Below are 21,180 nucleotides of genomic sequence, written 5' to 3' on the forward strand. Positions count from 1 at the left end.
CATCTGGGATTCAAATCAGTCTTATTTCATATGCTCAGTAGCCATGTGTTACTAATGTGTAGTTAGTGGACAGTACAATCATAGAGTTATGGAGCAATTATCTGGCATCTGGAGTGATTTTTTAAAAACCACTTTGCCATGGTGTTAAAATTTGTCCATATCTACTTCACTTTGTGCCACTGAAGAGAGATGACTCTAGTAAGGGCAACCAGAGTTCAAATATCTGCAGGCACTGTGCACACTCCTGAATCCCGGAGTACTTTGGTTGAAATCCTGTACTTTTTCTTCCACTGCCTAAGCACCACAACAAAAAGCATTCTTAACTGAGAATTGAAATAAAGGTTTACTGGAAGCATAAATTTGTGAAAAACATCTAGGGGACAGCTGTGAGATAGGAGCAGCTCGAAGACCTCAAATGAAAATGACAGAAAACAACTTCCAGATAAAGAATTTAAAAAGAATTATGATTATAACTATGGTCAAACAACTCAGTGAGGACAAAGACAAAGAGATTAAAGAAATAAGGAAGTTAATCCAAGATGTGAAAACAAAGTGAAAAATTTAAGAAAACCTAAGCTGAAACATTACTGGAAATTAAAAACTCAACAAATCAATTAAATCTTGCTTTAAAAAAAAGTTAAACATCCTTAGCCCCCAGGGAAATGCAATTTAAAACTGTTTTGGTGTTTTACCTTACTCTCATCAGAATGCCTGAAAAATAAAAGAAAGAAAAAAAGACAAGTGCTGGCTGCTGGCACGGATGTAGGGAAAGGAAAACACTCATTTACAGCTGGTGGGACTACAAACTGATGCAACCACTGTGGAAATCAGCCTGGAAGTGTGCGCAGGTTCCTCAAAAAGCTGATAATCAATTTCCTAAAAGATCCAGCTCTACCTTTGGTTATATACCCAAACCCAAAGGACCCTACATCTTACTACAGAGATATGTACAAAGCATGCTCGTTGCTGCTCTGCTTACTCATAATAGCCAGAAACTAGAAGCAGCCTAGATGAACATCAACTGATGAATGGGTAAGGAAAATGTGGCACATTTACACAGTGGATCATTTACACATTGGAATATTTAGCTGTTAAGAAAAGTGAAATTATGAAATTTGCAAGCAAATGGATGGAGCTGCAATCAGTCATTCCTACTGAAGTTGGCCAGATCCAGGGAGACAAATGCCACATGTTTCATTTCATGGGTAAATGTTAGCTTTGAGTCTTCAGATATGCGTGTTTCATTTTGAATATTCATAGAAGTCAAGCAAACAGTAAGGGGCAAGAAAAAAATAACTCAGTAGTTAAGACTGCTTCCTGCTCTTCCAGGGAACCCAAATTTGGTTCCCAGCACCCACACCGGACCTCTCCCAAGTGCCTTTAACTCCAGCTTCTAGGGATCTGATGCCCTCTTCCTGCCTTCCTGAGTACCTGAACTAACGTGTACATACACGCACAATTTAAAAGAATTCCTTAAAACAATTTATTACATTTTATTTTGTGCATGTGTGTGCCATGGTGTCTGTTTCTCTCTCTCTCTCTCTCTCTCTCTCTCTCTCTCTCTCTCTCTCTCTCTCTCTCTCTCTCTCTGTGTGTGTGTGTGTGTGTAGGTCGGAGAGTCACCTGTTGAACTAGCTCTCCATCCTGTGAGTTCCAGGAATAAAACTCAGGCCATCAACTTGGGAGCAAGCTCCTTTATCAGTGAGCCATCTTGCTAGTCCAAATTTCTGCCCTCTCCCCATCCAAGGACAGGTAATTTGTACAATAGTACAGCTCAGAATAGTGAACCTGAATAAAAATTAGGATAGTTGAAAAGGCCCAGTAGCCACGTAAGAACATAGGTGTAAAAGCGACGTTTTAGCTACACTGGATGAAGGTGATCTGATGGCAACAGTGTACGCCCAGATTCTGAAAGTGCTGTTGAGTTGAAGGACTTTTTCTGCTACTCGACACGTGAGAGAGCAACAGGAGGAAGTAGCTGACAGGGAAGGAACATCTGTGGATATTTTAGGCTGTACTTACAAAATTCTGAGCACCAAAGATACCGAAAGAAGTATTTGATGTCCAAGAAGTCACCATGTAGGTAAGTTCTATATAGCAATGGAAGCACGAGAGCCGGAATACTGGATCTTGAGACTAACGAGCTATGAAGTAAATGGTTGCTGTTGAAATTATTCCTAAGGAATACAGCTTTGGACAAGTCACAATGTCCTCTTGATGAAGAAGGTAAACACAGTAACATTTCCTAAGACCAATATATCTGCCAAGACCTAGATTAGTAAGAATATCTTATTAGGAAGTGAACATTACCAACCCAGGCACAGATGTCAAGGCTGTCATGGACTATCAGATACTTAGGTGGAAAAAGAACTATCATCCTTAAAAGTAGAGTTTGCTCTATTTTCAGCACTTCCACGTCAAGGTGGACAAACAGGAAGTGTATATTATGCAGTAAACACTGTGATTGGTGCTGGCGACAGAGACCAGTACAAACCTATGCAAGCCTCCACGAACTAGACTTATCAATAGGCCGTTGTGCACCTAGGTAGGTTAGCAGAGTTCTCTGCTGTAGCACTAAACATGTCTCATTAATGGGGGACTCGCATCAGGTTTATCCGCCCAATTCAGTGCTACCAGCAACCAGAAAGAGTTAGTCAGTAGTATTCAGGATCAGAAACGTTTTAATTAAGTCAACTTCAAGCAGTGGTTAGATAAGGACCCTTGCTAACTCAAGTCAACCAGAGCGTGACTAAGTGTGGCCAAGAGATGGCAGCAGAGAGCAGCAAACAGCCTTGTGCGGTACTGGCAAAAAACTGCACCTGGATTAGGAGACTAGACACTTTAGAGAGAGGACTAACTGGGTGGGAGTTGGAGCGCGGATCTGAAGTTGACATCACATTCCAAAGGAAAACAAACCGAAAGGAGGGTAAAACGTTAGAGCAGAAAGTTAGTGAATTTGCGAGCAAGTTACTGTATTCTTTAAATAGGTAGGCCGCCCAGGAGCTTTATCTAATATTTTGGGCAACTTCACGATGAGTCTCCGGTGATTGTGATACCTTCTAGACTGCAGCAGAGTGTACACTGCTAAATAAAGCTGCCAGAGGTCCCGCAATAAAACGAGCCCTAGGAAAGAGAAAACAATGGGCATTGCCTGTAGACTCCCCACCCTTCCCCACCACTGGCTTTCTTCCTTTATAACTTCTATTTCCTTTAGGGGTAAAGGCAAAGGCATGTGAATCACTCTTGGGCATTTATCTTCACCCACTCCAATCTGTACTATATACTGCAGGCTTGTCTGCAATTTTGTTTTGGAGTGGGAAGCAGTTATTTGCGTTGACACATTACTGATACATGCTTTCACCGAAGGGGAAACATTTGGTCAAATAAACCTGTATGCATGCTTCTTGGGCCAAGCTCGGGAGTCCGTCTGAAGAGAGGGAGGAGGGATTGTAGGAGCCAGGGAGGTCAGGGACGTGGGAGGCAAACCCACAGAAATGGCTATCCTGGCTCGTGGGAACTCACAGAGTCTGAACCAACAAGCAGGGAGCCTGCATGGTTTTATGGCAGCTTGATAAGCCATGCTTTGCTGAAGCCCATGGGAGCCTGCCTTTTTCTGAATAAATAAAGAGGAGGGGTGGATTGAGTTGTGGGACGGAGGAGAGGTGGGGGGAAGGAGTGGGAGGAGAGGAGGGAGAGAAGGTTGCGCCTGAGATGTAAAATAAATAATTAATTAATAAAATCCTGTATGTTTCCACTTGTCCTTATAAATAGTAGTGTATGAGTCAAGACCCAGAATCTCTTAGATATATCACTAATTATTTAATAATTATATTTCTACTTATTTCTGTTATAAGACAGGGTCAAACTGAGGTTACCTAGAAATAATGGAAATTAAGAGACCATGGGAAAGGAAAGGATCTTACTCTGGAGCCTGGTTGCAGTGTCTTACACTGAGTGCCTAGAATATTGACAACTGGGGTCAGCAAAATGGCTCAACAGCTATGGCACATTCCACAGAAGCCTGATGATTTGAGTTTGAACCCCAGAACCCACATAAAAGAGAATTGACTCCACAAAGTTGTTTTCTGACCATCCACAGACTTGGCACACAGGCTTACACACGCGTGTACCCGCAACACATGCACACACATTCAGATAGAATCAAATTGAAAACACAATTATACTGGCAACTAACAAATTGTTCTGTAAAGATTTCCTACATAGAGGCAATATTCATTTCATAAGCACATTTTCAATAGCAATACAATAATATCAGTGAGCCATGCATAAGGCGTAGACATAAGTAATCTTTGAGTCTAACCTCACCCCTTTCCCAGCTGTACCACCCCTGCGTTAAGTTTCTAAAAATCCAAAAAGCTTATAACTTTGTTTATCAGTAAAATATGTTTCAACTTCCATGTGACCTAGTATAGTAAGAATTCCTTTGATCCTTTTATCTTATCAGCCCATAATCTTATAGAATATAGTCCAGAAAATACACTATGATCTCATTTATAGAAAAGGGAAATCCTTAAAGACCCTTTGAGCATTCACAATAAACCTCAGTTACAATATTTATGCGTGTGTGTGTGTGTGTGTGTGTGTGTGTGTGTGTGAAACAATGAAAGAAAAAGAGGCCATGAATTTGAGGGTTGGGGAGACATGGGAGGGGTTGGAGGAGCGGGAAGGGGAAATATAATTATAATTTAACTTAAAATTAAAAATGGTGTCAAGGGCATTTTGCCCCAGAGGCTCTGGATAACAGGCATGTGTGATTTCATGTGAGATCCAATTGTGAGGTTCTAGAATTGCAGACAGAGTCACATGGAATCTCTGAGTCTGCCTTCCAGTACATATCTATGTGGCCTTTCGGTTTCTATCCAACCAGAGGTACACTCCAGAACTTATCACCCCCACACAGAAGCTTCCCAGAGAACTCCTGAGAGAATCTCTGTTTAATGAGCATTTCGTTCCCCTCTAGCTATGGCAGAACTGAGGGGCCGTCATTTCACATGTCTGTGGTAATGCGCATCCCACCCAAACTCCAGAAACTAATACACATACAGCAAGCAACATACAAGCATGGAGCAAGTAGCCCAAAGAAGTGCACAGATAATTATTGCTTGGTAATTAGAGCTCCACAAAACATTTTCTAATATGCAAGTGTGAAAATCCAAAGAGTGAAAGTCCAAAAAGCTTCAACTACAAATAACTCCCAGTAGATGACCAACTCCTTAAAGAATTGGGTAAATGGGTGGGGTCGCGCAGTGAAAGATCACTACTGCCTCAAATTTCCCTTTTCCCTGGATTGTTTCCTCCGTTTTTAACTTGTCAATTTTTATCCTTCCTCTTCATTTTTTCTCAGTTTCACTTCTTCCCTCCCCATCAACGTTTTTGAGAAACTCACTATGTAGCCAGCCAGGTGGGTCTCTAGTTAGTTATACTGCTACCTCTGCCTCCAGACAGCAGAGTGCTAAGGTGATCCCTATGGAGACCGCACTCAAGTTTTAAAGGCATTTTACTTTATTCCACACAAATTTTGTTGTGTTGGTTGTCACGATTGCCTTCGTTGTATATTTAAAATTTTCATATTCTAAGATTTATTTTATGTAATTTTACCCTTCTTCAGTTGTGGCTGCTAATTTGTTTTATCATTTTTTATTAAAATTTAAAAAATATTGACTTTGGTTTAATTTTTGGAAATTCAATTTGGCTTATCAAATAAGAAACAGCCAAAACTTAAAGGGAACATGCAAAAATCCCAATATGACAAATTATTGACTTTGGTGCAAATAAAAACACATACATTTAATCCCAACAACTCAGAAGGCAGAGATAGGCAGATCTCTGAGTTCAAGGCCAGCCTGGTCTACAGAGCTAATTTAATTCCCAGATATCCATATCTACACAGAGAAACTCCATTTCAAAATAACAACTATAATTATAAAAGTGTAAAAGCAAGAGCTCAGTTTAGTCAAATGTATCAAAGATTCACAAAAGTAAAATGAAATTGCTGTTAATTTCTGAAGTTAACAATCCCGCACCCTTGAATTTTGACTTATGAAATACTTTTAATATAAATCAGACAGTATTATGGTATAAGGACATTTGTTTATTATTCTCCATTTCAATAGGCAAGTAACCATGTGTATGGACTTATTATTTTTAACACATCTTGTTTACAAATTTTGGACGATAGGAGAGGTTCACAATCACATTATCATTTGAAAAGAAAATCTTATCAAAATTCATAGGCCTTTCCAAACAGCAGGCGGCTCAGTGAGGATCAAATGGACAGCCATTATTTTAGCATAAAAATCAAGCAGGTGAGATTCAAATAATTCTTTCCTGAAATGTTGTCTTCATTGTTTTTGTAAGCACCCTCTTCCTTGAAAGGCAAGGAGGGAGAGGGGTCTAAGAGTACTTTGATGTGTCAGCAAGAGATCATCGGCTTTGATAAGCCATTGTTTCTCAGAGGCTCAACTTGTCCATTTTTCTGAGGGGAATTTGTTATTAAATTTATTGGAAACTCTTTGTCCCAGCAGGAACAATAAGGACTGTTTTGAGTCCTTAAATGTCAAAAGCACTGTGTGAGTCCATGTGAGATGGGGAAGGAAAGGAGGCAGGGATTAGAAAAGAGTCACTTATCTACTTGGGATATCCTCCATCCAGGACAATTCTTGTTTGGTGGTTTTTGAAAAGATTTAATTAACTAATTAATTTTAGGAATATGTGTGTATGTGTGCCTGAGTGAGTATACAAAGTGTTTGCAGGTGTGTATGAAAGCCGAAAGACAGTGCCAGAGTCCCTGGAGTCAGAGTTACAGGTGATGGTGATGAACTGGCAATGTGAGTACTGGGACTCAAACTTGGCTCCTATTTGACTACAGTAAATGCTCTTAACTACAGAGCCATCTTTCCAGCTCTATTGTTCTTGTTGAGAAGAGACAACTTCCCTCCAGTATACTTCTTGAGCAGCACACCAGTATATACTTCACAGCAAGTGAAAGATGTATTAGGAACAGTAAAATCCTAATTTCTTGCTAAGGAAAACTGAGAGATAGAGTTTTAATACTGACATTATTAAATGAATTTATTCTAATGGATCTGGCAGTTTTAGGTTCCTCTTTCTAATTTGTAAGTCTCATTTTGGAATGGTAGAGCACCATGAACATCATTTGCGACCTGAGGTGACTGTAAGACAGCATTCCATTTTTTTTTTTGTCTAGTATTTATGTGGTAAGATCCAAAAAGGGCAACTCAAACACTGATGTTTCTTTCCCTGTTCTTGCTGCAGGCAGTTGGCGGTGGGAAGAATATCGGCAGAAGGGATTGTGGAAGTCTGTCGTTTCTTGGATTTACAGCTTCACATTAAACCCTGATGGTAATACAGAAGTACACCAACAGCTTCTCAGTGTCAATGGAGCACGTATTGCTGGGCACCAGAACTCCTGCGAATTCCACTGACTGAAAGTTTCATGGCAGATGTAGGGTGTGGAGTCTCATGGCAAACCAGAAAGTGGTAGGTGCTCCAAAGGCTCCAAAGTCTACAAGCATGCTGGCAAAGAGGACAAAAGAACTTATGAGATCAGTCTGCGGGTTTCTGTGGTGTTCTGTACTGGTTGGTGGCTTCCTAGGCTGCGTACTAATGAAAGATGACAGTTATTGGTCAGGGCTAGCTATGTCCACCACACCAAGGGGTCACCCCTATCACATGCCTGTATCATGTGCTCCATGGCACACATACCAGAGACTCCACTGGGCACCAGTCTCACATGCCTTTCTGTTTTGCTATTATCGTTTTGTTTTATTGTTCATTTTTTGTTTTTCTCTTAAACTATTTTTATTTTCATTATTTTTGATTTCTACTTTTTGTTTTTGTTTTTTTTTTATCAGATTTTTTTAAAAAAAAAACACACAATCAAAATTCCCACTCCCTCCTCTCCTCCTGTAGCGATAAGAGCGGCAGGGCTGCGTCCCCAGCACCCGGCCACCAGCATGGCTAGTTTATGCCCGAAATAATTACACGGAAACTGTATTCTTTTAAACACTGCCTGGCCCGTTATCTGTAGCCTCTTATTGGCTAGCTCTTACATATTAATCTAACCCATTTCTAATAATCTGTGTAGCCCACGAGGTGGCTTACCAGAGAAGATCTTAACCTGTGTCTGTCTGGAGTGGGAGAATCATGGCGACTCCTGACTCAGCTTCTTTCTCCCAGCATCCTGTTCTGTGTTCTCCGCCTACCTGAGGGTTGGCCCATCAAATGGGCCTAGGCAGTTTCTTTATTAGTAAGAAATCACTTCCACATCATCCTCTCATTCCCTCCACATAGCCCCCCTGAAGAGAGGGTAAGGCACTTTGCTTTGAGGAAGGACCAAGGCCCTTCCCTTCTATATCTAGGCTGAGCAAGGTATACATCCCAAGACAACAGGATCCCAAAATCCAGTACATATAGTAGAGACAAATCTCAGTGCCACTGCCAGTGGCCCCTCAGTCTGCCCCAACTGTCAACCACATTCAGAGGGACTAGTTTGATTCATGCAAATTCACTCCCAGTCCAGGTGGAATTGGTGAGCTCTCATTAGCTCAGGTAAACTGTTTCAGTGAACGAACCCTTCATGGTCTTGCCCTTTTTGCTCATATTCTCATTCCTTCCACTCTTCAATTGGACCTTGGGAGCTCAGTCCAGTGCTCTGATATGGTTCTCTGCCTCTGTTTCCATCTATTGTTAGAGAAAGGTTCTATAGTGATATTTAAGATAATCATCAGTCTGACTATAGGTCAAGGCCAGTTCAGGCACCTTCTCCTCTATTGCTTAGGGTCTTAGCTGGGGCCATCCTTCTGGATTCCTGGGAATTTTTCTAGAGCCAGGTTTCTTGCTAACCCCATAATGGCTCCCTCAATCAAGATATCTCTTTCTTTGCTCTCATATCTGTTCTTCTTCCATCCCGACTATCTCATTCCCTCAAGTTCTCCTCAGTCCCCGCTACCTTCTACCCCCTGCCCCAATGCTCCCAATTTTGTCAGGAGATCTTGCCAGTTTCCAATTTCCAGGTGGATCTATATATGTTTTTCTTTGAATTCACCTTATTATTTAGCTTCTCTAGGATCATGAACTATATAGGCTCAATATCCTTTGTTTATAGCTAGTATCCACTTATGAGTGAGTACATACCATTTTCATTTTTGGGGGTCTGGGTTACCTCTCTCAGGATAATGTTTTCTAATTCCATCCATTTGCATGCAAAATTCAAGATGTCATTATTTTTTACCACTGAGTAGTATTCTAATGTGTAAATTTGCCACACTTTATCCATTCTTCAGTTGAGGGGCATCTAGGTTGTTTCCAGGTTCTGGCTATTACAAACAATGCTGCTATGATCATAGTTGAACAGATGCTTTTGTGGTATAATTGGGCATCTTTTGGGTATATTCCCAAGAGTAGTATTGCTGGATCCCAAGGTAGGTTGATTCCCAATTTTCTGAGACAGGGTCTCTCTGTGTAGCCCCAGCTGTCCTGGAACTCGCTTTGCAGACCAAGCTGACCTCGAACTCGGAGATCTGCTTATCTCTGCCTCCCAAGTGCTGTTTCTTTACCTGATTTACTTTTACGTGCTGTGTTTTGTTTTCCTCAGATGTGGTACTAGATACCAAACTAAACACTTCCAACACATTAGGTCAGTGCTTTGGCACTAAGCTACAATCCTAGCCTTTATAAAAAAAAAAAAAAAAAAAAAACTGAACTTTACTCTTTCTATGATCAAGTCCCACTCAAACTTTAGCAGAGCTTTCAACATAAAGAATATGAGGTGAGGGAGTTCATCAGCACGACTAGGCAGAGTAGTAACAGCCAGAGGATTAACTCCAAGGGTATATATCTACCCAATAACAACAGAGGGAGATAACACACATGTGTGGACACTGCTCTCCAAGAGACCTCACCGTATGTTGTTCCCATATTCTTTCAGACCATATGCCATTCACAAATTTGGAGGTGCAAGCAGAAAGAATACAGTATATACTTTGCTATGGACCCTACACTTCTCAGAACTGCTGCAGAGGCATCACCCTTGTAAGACCTTGAGAAACAGGTTTTTCAAGTTCTGATGCAATAAAATCATGTCAGAACCCAAACTTGGTTGATGAAAATCAAACAAGATATAGGAAATTAATTTGTTGAATAAAACTAGCTTTGCCCTTAACATCAACGCAACCTCCCATTAGTGTAGAAAGCATCTCAAAAAGCATCTCTTGGCTTTCATCCGCCAAGAAGAGGGAACAACATGAATCCCCAGGGTCGGTCATGCTCAGCAGCAGCAGCCACAGTCACATTCGGCCTGCCTCCACGTCCATGCTAGTGGCCATCTCTGGCACAGTGAGTGGATGGTGGTATGCGTGTCACCTCATCCTTTGGGGTTCTTGGTGATGAAGAAGCAGCAGTAGGATGTGGTTAGATGTCTGGAAGGCAATAACTGCAGTTCAAAAAGATGTCAGAAGAACAGAGGTAGCCATGCACACCCCTGCCCTCCGCCAACCCCGAGAAGTCTGCACAGGGCAAACCTTTGCCACCTTAGATATTTGTGGTACTCTTTTTAAAAATGTCTCTCTCTCTCTCTCTCTCTCTCTCTCTCTCTCTCTCTCTCTCTCTCTCTCTCTCTCTCTCCATTCATTACATAAACAGTGTTCTGCCTGCATGTATGCCTGCACACCAAGAGGGCACCAGGTTTCACTATAGATGGTCTTGACCCATCTTGTGGTTGCTGGGAATTGAACTCAGGACCTCTGGAAGAGCAGTCAGTGCTCTTAACCTCTGAGCCATCTCTCCAGCTACCTTAGATATTTAATGGAGATGGAGGCTGTGGCAGCTGTGCCAGTCTCTTCTTTTTAATCAAAGGAGAGCAGCACAGTCTTTTCACTCTTGCGTTTGAAGCGGCAGCTGCCATCCAAGGCTAAACAATAAAGATGAAGAGCAGAAGGTGACGGAGTCACATTTGAACGCATCTCTGCTACCCAACACAAACCTGCCTACCTCATACTTCACTGTGACAAAGCCACGCGCACTTCACTTTACTCGAAAAGTGTTTTGGAGGACGTGGGAATAATGGGGACCTCATGACTGTTCAAATGCTGTGGTGGCAGATTCTTCTTTTCTGATTTGTCAGTAGTTGCCTTGCTCGCCTGAAAGAGTGAGTTATAGATCTGCTTCCTTCGTGACTGACAGGTAACACCATGAGGGAGAAAATGTTGGGCCTTCCCCACTTTTTATTAGAAACCAGTACTGCATAAATCCATTTCTCTTTAAGCTTCCTGAATTGCATCCCTGAGAACATTTTGCTAGCATGAGGACATCACTGAATCAGAAAGAAGAAAAAAGGCTTGCAGAGGACACTGAGAGTTTGAGAAATGCTCTGACTCTCTTCTGGGAAGAAAGTCACACTGCTCCGAATCCCCCAGGCTCCTGCGGGTGCTTCTGGAACCATAGTTGTAATGTCGCATGATCACAGCCAAGTTACAGGGCAGAAAAGAATCAGGATGGACAAAGTCTCTTTTTTTTCTCTTGTAGGGGCAAAAAATTTCACTATATGCATAAGACTGCTTAAGAGATGTATTTTTAAGAAGTGCACTACTTAATAAGTTAATAGAAAGTTAGCTCAGTTGGTATGTAAAGGCATTTTCAGCTCTTGCAGTTTACTTATACACGTCCACATGTATTTTTAAATGCAGACCCCTTATATAGCAGCCACTTGTTCTGTTTTGGGAAAAGAGTATATTTTTTGGAGACAGGGAAGCTCAATTAGATATATTTTTCAAACCCCCGATGAAGAGTCTTACAAGGCACCGGTACTACTGGGGTCAGAACTTGATGGTGGAATACTTGCATATAGCTTGCACAAGATGTGGGACTCAGCTCCAGTACCACAGGAAGAAAAAACAGACAGCAAAAATGCTGTCCAGAGTGAGTTCCCGCGTTAGTTTTTGTTGTTTCTTTACTATCTTTATTCATACTTCAGAGCAGTTCACAGAATCGGAGTGTAAAGGATAACACAGACACACATTCTTGCTCGATGTGTGAGTACAAGTGAGACTTCTGAGCAGCAGAGATGAGAAGGGGCTGTCTAGATATGCTTCCCCATGGTTCTTAGAAAGCTAAACACCTGCTCGCTTTGGGCAGACACTGGTGAACACGAACAGTTCTATCTCATCAGAGCAGAGATTACTTTATTCTATATCCTGGCATACTTCAGAGTTATTAATTGCCAAACAACCTTAAATAGGAGAAGCTCAGGGGTTGACTGAGATGTCCACTTCTCCCCAGCAGTCAGATGCTGGACCTTTCACTGAGATTTCGAAAAGGCAATGTACGAGAAACTGAAAGAGCAAACCGAGCTGCTCTCTTTGCCACCCCCATCCGGAGCTTTGCTAAATGTGGGCGGTTCTGCTCATTTTTGAATACTAAAGCTGAGCTCTTAGCCTGAGAGTTGCAGTCCTGCTACAGCCGGAAGAGAGGAGGACAGCTTTTTCCATGAATGGGCCAGATGCTCAATGCAAAATTGTCTCTTCAGGGAAGGCTGTGGATATCGTTGATTAGTTGGCACTAAGTAAGTTTCAAATCAAATTCCATTTGATAAATCTCAGGGACCTTCCAGGAATCACCCACCACCCCACTCCAAACTGGGTATTATGTTTGCGTTTGTGCGTGTTCTAACAAGACTCATTTCTATTCAAGATGGAGTGATTTTAAAAATTGTCTTATGAAATCAGCCCAGTGCACACAGAGTGAATGCCAAAAAGCAGTTTGGCAAAGTGAAGTCTTAGGAAGTTCAGGATTGTAAGAGCAATATCATGCATCTGAGGTAGGAAGTGCTGCCAAGCCTTGACGTAAAGCATTTTAATTGAATACACTGAACAGACGGTGCCCTTAGAGGTCCCAACACAGCTGCATTTCATTTTCTTAACATGCTTCTTTCTGGGCAGAGTTGGGAAGTCAGCAGGGAAAAAAAATAAGAGATGAGCCTGAGGTGATGGTGACGGAAAATTAGCTACAAGTCCACTCTGTGGAGTTGACCATAGTTGTTAGGCTGTGGTGTGTGCAGAGCATACTGTGTCTTTACTTGGATAATTGCCAGCTGAATTCCAGCATGAACTAATGACTGACTCGTTTCTTTCCCTCTCTCCCTCTCTTCTCTTTTTCCCTTTTTTTTTTTTCCTGTTTCTTGTTGCCTGAGATAGTGTCTTGCTATGTAGTCCTGGAACTCACTCGGTGGACCAGGCCCAATCCACAAGAGCTAGGATTACAAACTTGGTTGAAACTTTTTTTTTTCTTAGCAACTTTAGGTAGCTGCCTTGAGATTTGTTAATCAGCATCTTAAGAGCCTGGGAGAGGAGTGCAGTGGGCAGAGCTGTAAAGCCAAGGGCATTTTAAGGCAGAGTGTTGATAGGCTCACGTGACTAAGGAAAGGCGCTACTACAGACTGCATAGTGCCATTTTAACTTCACGGGAACATACAACTGCTTGGTGTCTGAGACCTGAAGAAAATTTACTTCAGGAAATATTTTGCCAAGTTTTGAGGTTTTATTAAAATTGTAGAGGAGGAAGAAAAGTTATTTTGCCCTTATATGGTAATATATTTCAGGTTTTTTTTTTTTTTTTTGTTTTGTAAAGTTTACCCAACATGGTCCCTCTCGGAGACCATGTACATTTTTATTTTGTGTGAATTTTATCATCTAAATACTTTTTGTCCTTTTTTTTTTTTTCAAAAGTTACTAAGGGCTTTTTTGTGTGTTTTCTTTGGTTTGATTTTATTGTGGGGTTTGGTTTTCCTAGAAATAATTTTTATACAGTAGCTTCCCTGAGTGTCCAGGGTCTACTTCAGTCTGTGTAGTCATTTTCATTTCAGTTTGTGTTTGTCTCTCAAGGCATTGATGAAATCTCAGATTTTGTAGTCTACTTTAAAGGAGAAAAAAAAAAAACCTGAAGAAAAAGAGACCTTTACAAATGAGTGGGAAAGTAAGCCATCACTTCAGAAGCACACATCTCAGCATAGACATATGGAAAAAGGCAATGTGACTCCTCCGAAAGTTCACAACACCCTGGTAACCCATTCCAAAGACAAGGGAATAGATGATATGCCAAATATTTCAAAAGAAGATGTACAAATGATCATTGAACTCAACACGGACAGTGATAACAGCTGAGTGAATTAAGGAAGACAATGTAAGATATGAAAGAACCAAACTCAAAATTTGGAGATTAAAAACTCATAAAATTAAAGAGATAATTAGCAAATAATATTACATCAATATACAAAAATCATCTACGCAGAAAGAAAACAACACAGTGGAAGACAATCTTTCCATGGTTCATTGGAGAGAGAATTAATATCTGTAATTCATACAAACTCAAACAGCATTAAGATAACAAATAATACAATAAAAGCCTGGCGGATGATGTAGACTGACACGTCTCAAAAGAAACAATTCAAATAGGAAATAAATATTTAAGAGCGGCTCTACTCGCTGGGCGGTGGTGGTGCACGCCTTTAATCCCAGCACTTAAGAGACAGAGGCAGGTGGATCTCTGTGAGTTCGAGGCCAGCCTGGTCTACAGAGTGAGTTCCAGGACAGGCAGATTATGTTCATTACATGCATAACAATCATAATGAAACATCTGCATAATTATGTGTATTAACTATTATAACACTGAAAATAATAAATACCATTTGTTATATAAGTGAGATCATACAAAAAGAGATCATAAAATTGAAAACATTAGAATTAAAACTCTCAGAGATTTTGGGAATATAGGAAATAATACTCACACACTGACTGCTAGAATTTCCAGAGAATAAACCTGAAACCGAGGGAGAACAAGTCACCATCTGAGGTAGATGATATCAGAAAGTCAATAAAATGTCAATAGTAAAGAATGAAAGTTCTAGAAAATAAAACAGAATGAGAAAGAGTCATCAGCAGGGCTAGGTCCTAAACAGAGTGCTCAGATTCAACTACATAGTGTATGCAACTGCACAGGGCAGGGACCAACATTAAAGACAAAAAAGCTCAAAAATGCATCATCCTTTAAGTGGGAGGAAACACAGAGCGCAGACTGGCATGGGACAGGCAGGAGGAGAGAAGGAGAAAAAAGCAATAGAGACTCAAAAAACCACAATAGACTCTGGTGACCAAGACCTTATGCAGAAGTCCTGATGCGAGATGAGCTATTCTAAAGAATGACATTTGGGCCTCTTCCTTGGCCTATCGGATCATTTAAGCAGTGTGCCCCCAGAGAATTGAACATTTCCTGAGAATCCCACCCTGGGAAAAGGGAAAGGTCCAAACTCTTCATGCTAGCCAGAGGGAAACCTGCTTCATAGAAGACTTCCCAAAGATCTGCTAATTTATTCCCCAGTTAAATTAGCATATTTATGTACACATTTCATGATTTTTATTTTCCCCTTTTGTATAACATTTTATTGCTGCTATAGAGAAGTCAGAAAGGAAGTGGGAGTCTGTATTTATTCAAGTTGGACTAATTGTAAATAAATCCATTATTCTCAACCAATTTCCATTTCCCAGCTTCCTTTTAAAATCTGGGGAATGCAGGAAGTAGGTTCATGGAACTAAGTGCTAGTAACAATCTTGGGGAAGCCAGGTAGGAAGCAAACTCTTGGCTAAAGAGTTGCTAAATTTCAAGAGAATTTCTACCTCCTCCAAGTCTTGTACTACTTGCCCTCATCCTGGGGTGTTTGTTAGTTGTCTACAAACACATACTGCTGAATTAGTAAAAGAAAGGGAGCTTTTAGATTTTGAGCTGATCTTATTTGTGACTGTCACCCTTGTTGTTCAGTTTTATGATTTACAGAGTTCTGGTAGACTCTCAAGGGTCAGGCCTTGGGTTATTTTGTACCTTTGGCACCAATCTGGAAAGAAGGCATGTTACCACAGTTTTTAGGATAAAAGGAAGCTGCAGTAAGCTAAGCTTGGCCACCAGCCTCCATACACCAATTAAAATGTCCTAGTTTGCTTTCTATTGTTGTGATAAAACACCATGACCATAAGCAACTTGTGGGAAAGGATTATTTGGATTACACTACTACATTCATAGTCCATCACTGAAGGAAGTTAGGGCAAGAACTCAAAGAGGGCAGGAACCTAGAAGCAGGAACTGAAGTAGATACCACATAAGAACACTGCTTACTGACTTGTTCTCCATGGCTTGTTAATCCTACTTTTTTAGTACAACCTGGGACCACTTGCTCAGGGGTGGTGCTACCCAGTGTAACCTTGGCCCTTCCATATCAATCGTTAATCAAGAAAATGCCCCCACAGTCTTGCCTATAAGCCAATAGTATGGAGTCATTTTCTCGGCTGATTCGCTCTCTTCCCAGATGATCTTGTGACAAGTTGACAAAAAAAAAAAAAAAAAAAAAAAAAAAACAAAAAAACAAAACAAANAAAAAAGCAAACAACAAAACAAAACAAACAAATGAACAAATGAAAAAAAAAAAAAAAACCAAACACCACAGCAAAGAATAGTGACAATCGGAGAAAAGAGATTCATTCAGTGTAACTGCAGGAGTTCAGTGATTCCCCAAGTTGATATTGAGGGGAACTTGTGAGAGCTCTAAGTTTAAATAGAGGGCAAAACTATGCATAGTTAACCCAGTTTTGGACAAGGTCTAGTACCACTCATCATTGCCATGGTCTCAGTCTCTCCTGCAAGGTGGTCTGATAGTCACAAGACCCATGTAAAATCACTTCCGGGAATCAAGTTCCTCCTGCTGAGCAGCAGAACTCCAGCCTTTCCTTTCCTGTCCACAGGATTCCTGTGGAATTTTAATTCTCTGGGGTCTATTGTCTTAAGATTATAATAGCCAATGTGAGGGTCATAAGTGTCTTTTTTTCAGGATATTTCTTTTCCTTGTAGGGCTGTTACAAGTCTTTTCTGTTTCTTTTAGACATCAGTCTTGAGGGATGTTAGGTGATGTAATTGATTTGGTAAGAAAATTCTTGAAATATTTTGCTGAAAGAATTATGAACAGAATACAAAAAGGAGCCACAGTTAGAAGACATTCATTTAATATCAGATAATCATGCTTGAGAACAATTTCTCCATAACCTCCAGATAAGTGCACATGATTTCATTTTTGCCGTTGGCATTAAGACAAGGTCTCAATATGAAGCCTAGGGTGCCCTCAAAATCAGTCCTCCTGGTTTAGCCTTCCAAGGATGGGATTACAGGCAAGTGATACCATATACAGGGTAACCTCATTCTAATTTTGACAGCTACCATCTCTTCACAGTTTTTTTCTGATGATACCACTGCCTAACCATCTGGTAATTTTTTTCTAACTACCTCTCATCTCTGAGATGAGGCCTTTCCTAGTTGCTTTCATATGATCCTATGTTGGGTGAGATGACAGATTTAAAGAGTTGATGACAACCCCTCCCTTATAAAAAAGGTCATTACTGTGTTGGTGGCAGGACCCTAGAGAGGCAAAAGTCCTTCCCTGTATGGTCTATTCTAGCACCCAGGATAAGGTGCTCTATATTCTAAGAATTAGAAAGTACCTCTAGTTAGGGGGTTTCCCTTTGATGCACCCAATTCCATAAAACAAAAACTACTGAATATAACATCACAAACTGACCTCACTAGAACAATAGTGGGTACCTTCAATACCCTACTCTTGCCAATAAATAAATTAGCCTGACAAAAATCAAACCTTATATATCAAAGATGGACTTATTATATATTTTAAGAATATTACATTCAGCAGACAGAAAATATACTATGCTCTCAGCAACCTATGGCGGTTTCTCCTAAATAGACCATATTTTAGAATACAAAGCAAGTTATAACACACAATAAATTGAAATATCTTCTCATATTCTATCTGATCAAAATGAAATAAAACTTAGAAATCAACAGCACAAGAAACTACAAAAAATACACAGACCCACCCAGATTGAACAATGCACTATAGAACAATCAATGGGCCATGAAAGGAATCATGAATGAGGTTAAATTCTTTTGTAGAATTTAATGGGAATGGAAACAAAACATATCAGAGCACAAGACACGACGAGAATGATTCTAAGAGGAGAGTGTATGACTATGCACAACTATATCAAACTCTTAGAGAGTTTAGGGAGATGAGTCACTGTTTCAGAGTGTATGTTGCTCTTGCAGAGACCCTACATTTGGTTCCAAGCATACATGTCAGACAGACCAGAGTTAGTCAGAATTTCTTCTCTAGAGATTCACTCCTCTGCCCTCCGTGGGCGACTACACTCATATATACACAAAAAGCAAGTCTAGTTCTGGTACTGTGGCCTCCAAATCCTTTCTGTTTGGGAGCCACCTCTCCTAAATAAGTCATTTTCTTCATAGAAGAAAACTTCCCCAAATTAAGAAAAGATATACCCAGACAGATACAAGAATCACACAGCACCTGAACTAGACAAGACCAGAAAAGAAATACCCATGACATATCATAGTTAACATATTAAATATACAGAAAAATTTTAAAAAATATTGAAATCTGCAAGAGAAAAAAGGAAAGTGACATATAAAGGAAAACCTGTTAGAATAACACAAACTGTTCACAGTGAACAGTTTGAAAGCCAGATGAGCCTGGAGCAATGCCCACTCAGCTCTAAAGCACTCTGACTGCCAACCTAGATTACTGTACCCAGCAAAACTGTGGCATTATTGAAGGAGCAAGAAAGCTTGCCATGATAAAACAGCTTAATATTCATAACCAACACCCTCCCACACACACTAAATAGAGTACTAGACCCAAGACATCAAGCTAAGGAGGAATAAGCAAAGCCAAAAGACTTTAAAAGGAAAAAAATGAAGCTATAATTTAATGAAATAAAAAGCCCAATTAAGAATATAAAGCAGCAAAAATCATCAAAATGACTACAATCTACACATGCCTTTCAGTCCTATTTCTACATATTAATGGTCTCAACTCTCCTATTTAAAAAACACACACAGGTTAGATGAATGGATTAAGAAGCAAAATCCATGTATTTGTTGTCTGAAGAAACTCATCTTTTTTTTCCCTCAGGTTTTTCTTTTCTTTTTTTTTTAAGAGTACAATGGTTTTTATTTGCCAGAAAAGGTCCAATTTTAGTTTTTCTTTAAAGCATACAAAGGCCATCTAATCTTCAGACTCTGGGCCATCTTCATCCTGACCAATCTAGAAATAGCGAAGTTCGTAGGTCTCCTTGTCAGATGCAACACAAGAAGTCAGTCACGGAGATTATTCTTCTTAAGGTATTTCTTGGTAAGATATTTCAAATACCTTTTAGAGAACTGTTTCTCAGAAACAACTGTGATTTTATTCTTCAAGCATTCAATGTGAACAACATTTCCAAGATTTCCAGTTTTCCCATTGACTTTAACCTTCTCCCGGAGAAACTGTTCGAAGTTTCCGGAATCAAAAATTCCATCTTCCATCGGATGAGTGAGGCCCAAATGGAACCTCCAGGTAGGCTTCTTGTCTTTCTGAGGTGCCATATTGTCCCGCGGCAGTGGGAAGGTTTCTCAGGTTTTTCAAGACAGAGTTTCCTTGTTTAATAGCCCTAGCTGTCCTGGAACTCACTACAGACCAGGCTGGCCCTTTAAAATTTTTTTAAAGTATTTTTATTTTAGAACAACCTTTTTATATGTTCTCAATGCCTTTTCAAGTTTCGTTTATTTTTGAAAACACCATGCATATACACAATGAAATATCGTATCTACCCTCAGCTTCCCACTTCCAATCCTCCCATGCATATCTTCCCTAACATGCTCCTCTCCAAACTCTACAGCTTTTATTTATTTTATAATCCACTAAGTCCAGTTAGTGTTACCCATATATTCATGCGGGGGGGGGCATCTACTGGAGCATGGGAAACTTACCAGTGTCCATATCCTTAATTAAGAATGATTATCTTATTCTGGAGAAATTGCTCAGTGGTTAAGAGGAGTATTGGCTGCTCTTCCAGAGGACCTAGGTTCAATTCCCAGCACCCACATGGCAGCTCACAACTGTCTGTAATGTTGGTTCCAGGGAATATGACAGCTTCATACAGATATACATGCAGATAAAACACTGAAGTACATAAAATAAAAAAAAGAAAGAAATGATGGCTGTGTCTGTCAAACTGCCCTCTATATGTGTGTTTACACCCATAGATCATGGCTGTTACCTGCCTCAACTCTTAACCATTGGTGAAGCTCCTGAGAACAAGTGACTATTATTGAGGCATGGTGGCCTATTTCTTAGTCTTCAGTGGACTTCTGCAGTCACTGCAGAGATCATTGTGGAAGAGGGGTCTGAAAGAATATAAAAGCTGAAGGAAAGGATGGAGTATTGTGTAACAGTCCCCCAGAGATTGAAACATGCCATCCTGCAGGAAACTCCTTAAGAAGAAAGGTAAACAACTCAAAATAGTTTCAGGAAGTTCCAGAAACTGAACAGATTCACTAGGTTCTTCCCTACCAGAGTAAGCCATAAAACCTGAGAATTCCCTTCAGACTAAGAAGCTGAGCTTCAAAGAAGTCTCTGATACCAGACCAGCCGCCTAGAAGGAGAAAGCAGCTGAGCTGCCTGGAAGAGGTTGAGATCAACTGGGACACCTGGAAAGGACAGTCCACAACCTGTTGAGCTGCCTGCAGGTTCAGTTCCCAGCTTTGGGAGATGCCACTTGTGCTGGTATGAGCTTCGATGATGCAGTTTGTAGGCTGCTTATCAATGACTTAACAGCCAGCTTCCACCTATAAGTGAATATATACCGTATTTGTCTTTCTGGGTCTGAAAACCCACTATGTAAACATGATTGCTGCTTCATGATTTGCACATGTGTGAACACAGCGCCAGCAAATTTGTCACCTGTAATTTGAAAGGACTTAATAACAGCCACTGCAGAGTAAAAACTCTCCCCGGTAACGACTAAAATAAATTGACAATCATGACACCCAATCAGCTTACTATCCTAATTTCAGATGCAGTTCATATGTTACTACTGATGTCAGAGTTATTAAATTAAAGGCAAAGAGCTCTTCTCTGTGGTGGGCAAATGACAGTTTTCTGGAAGACTTAACTCATTTGGAAGTACTCTGGATATACAGTTCTGCCCTTCGTACTCACGAGGGTGAGCTGGATGAGAAGCAAGCACAACCAGG

The 21,180-nt window shown here is 40.4% G+C and overlaps 1 pseudogene; it reads right to left on the reverse strand.

Annotated features, from left to right (window-relative positions):
- Positions 1 to 19,171: 19,171 nt before the first annotated feature.
- Positions 19,172 to 19,530, reverse strand: LOC126492976 (60S ribosomal protein L22-like 1; annotated as a pseudogene).
- Positions 19,531 to 21,180: the final 1,650 nt, after the last annotated feature.

The sequence above is a fragment of the Alexandromys fortis genome, unplaced genomic scaffold (assembly GCF_014885135.2).
Source record: "Alexandromys fortis isolate MF-2015 unplaced genomic scaffold, M_Fortis_MF-2015_v1.1 scaffold_318, whole genome shotgun sequence".
Taxonomy (NCBI): Eukaryota; Metazoa; Chordata; class Mammalia; order Rodentia; family Cricetidae; genus Alexandromys; species Alexandromys fortis.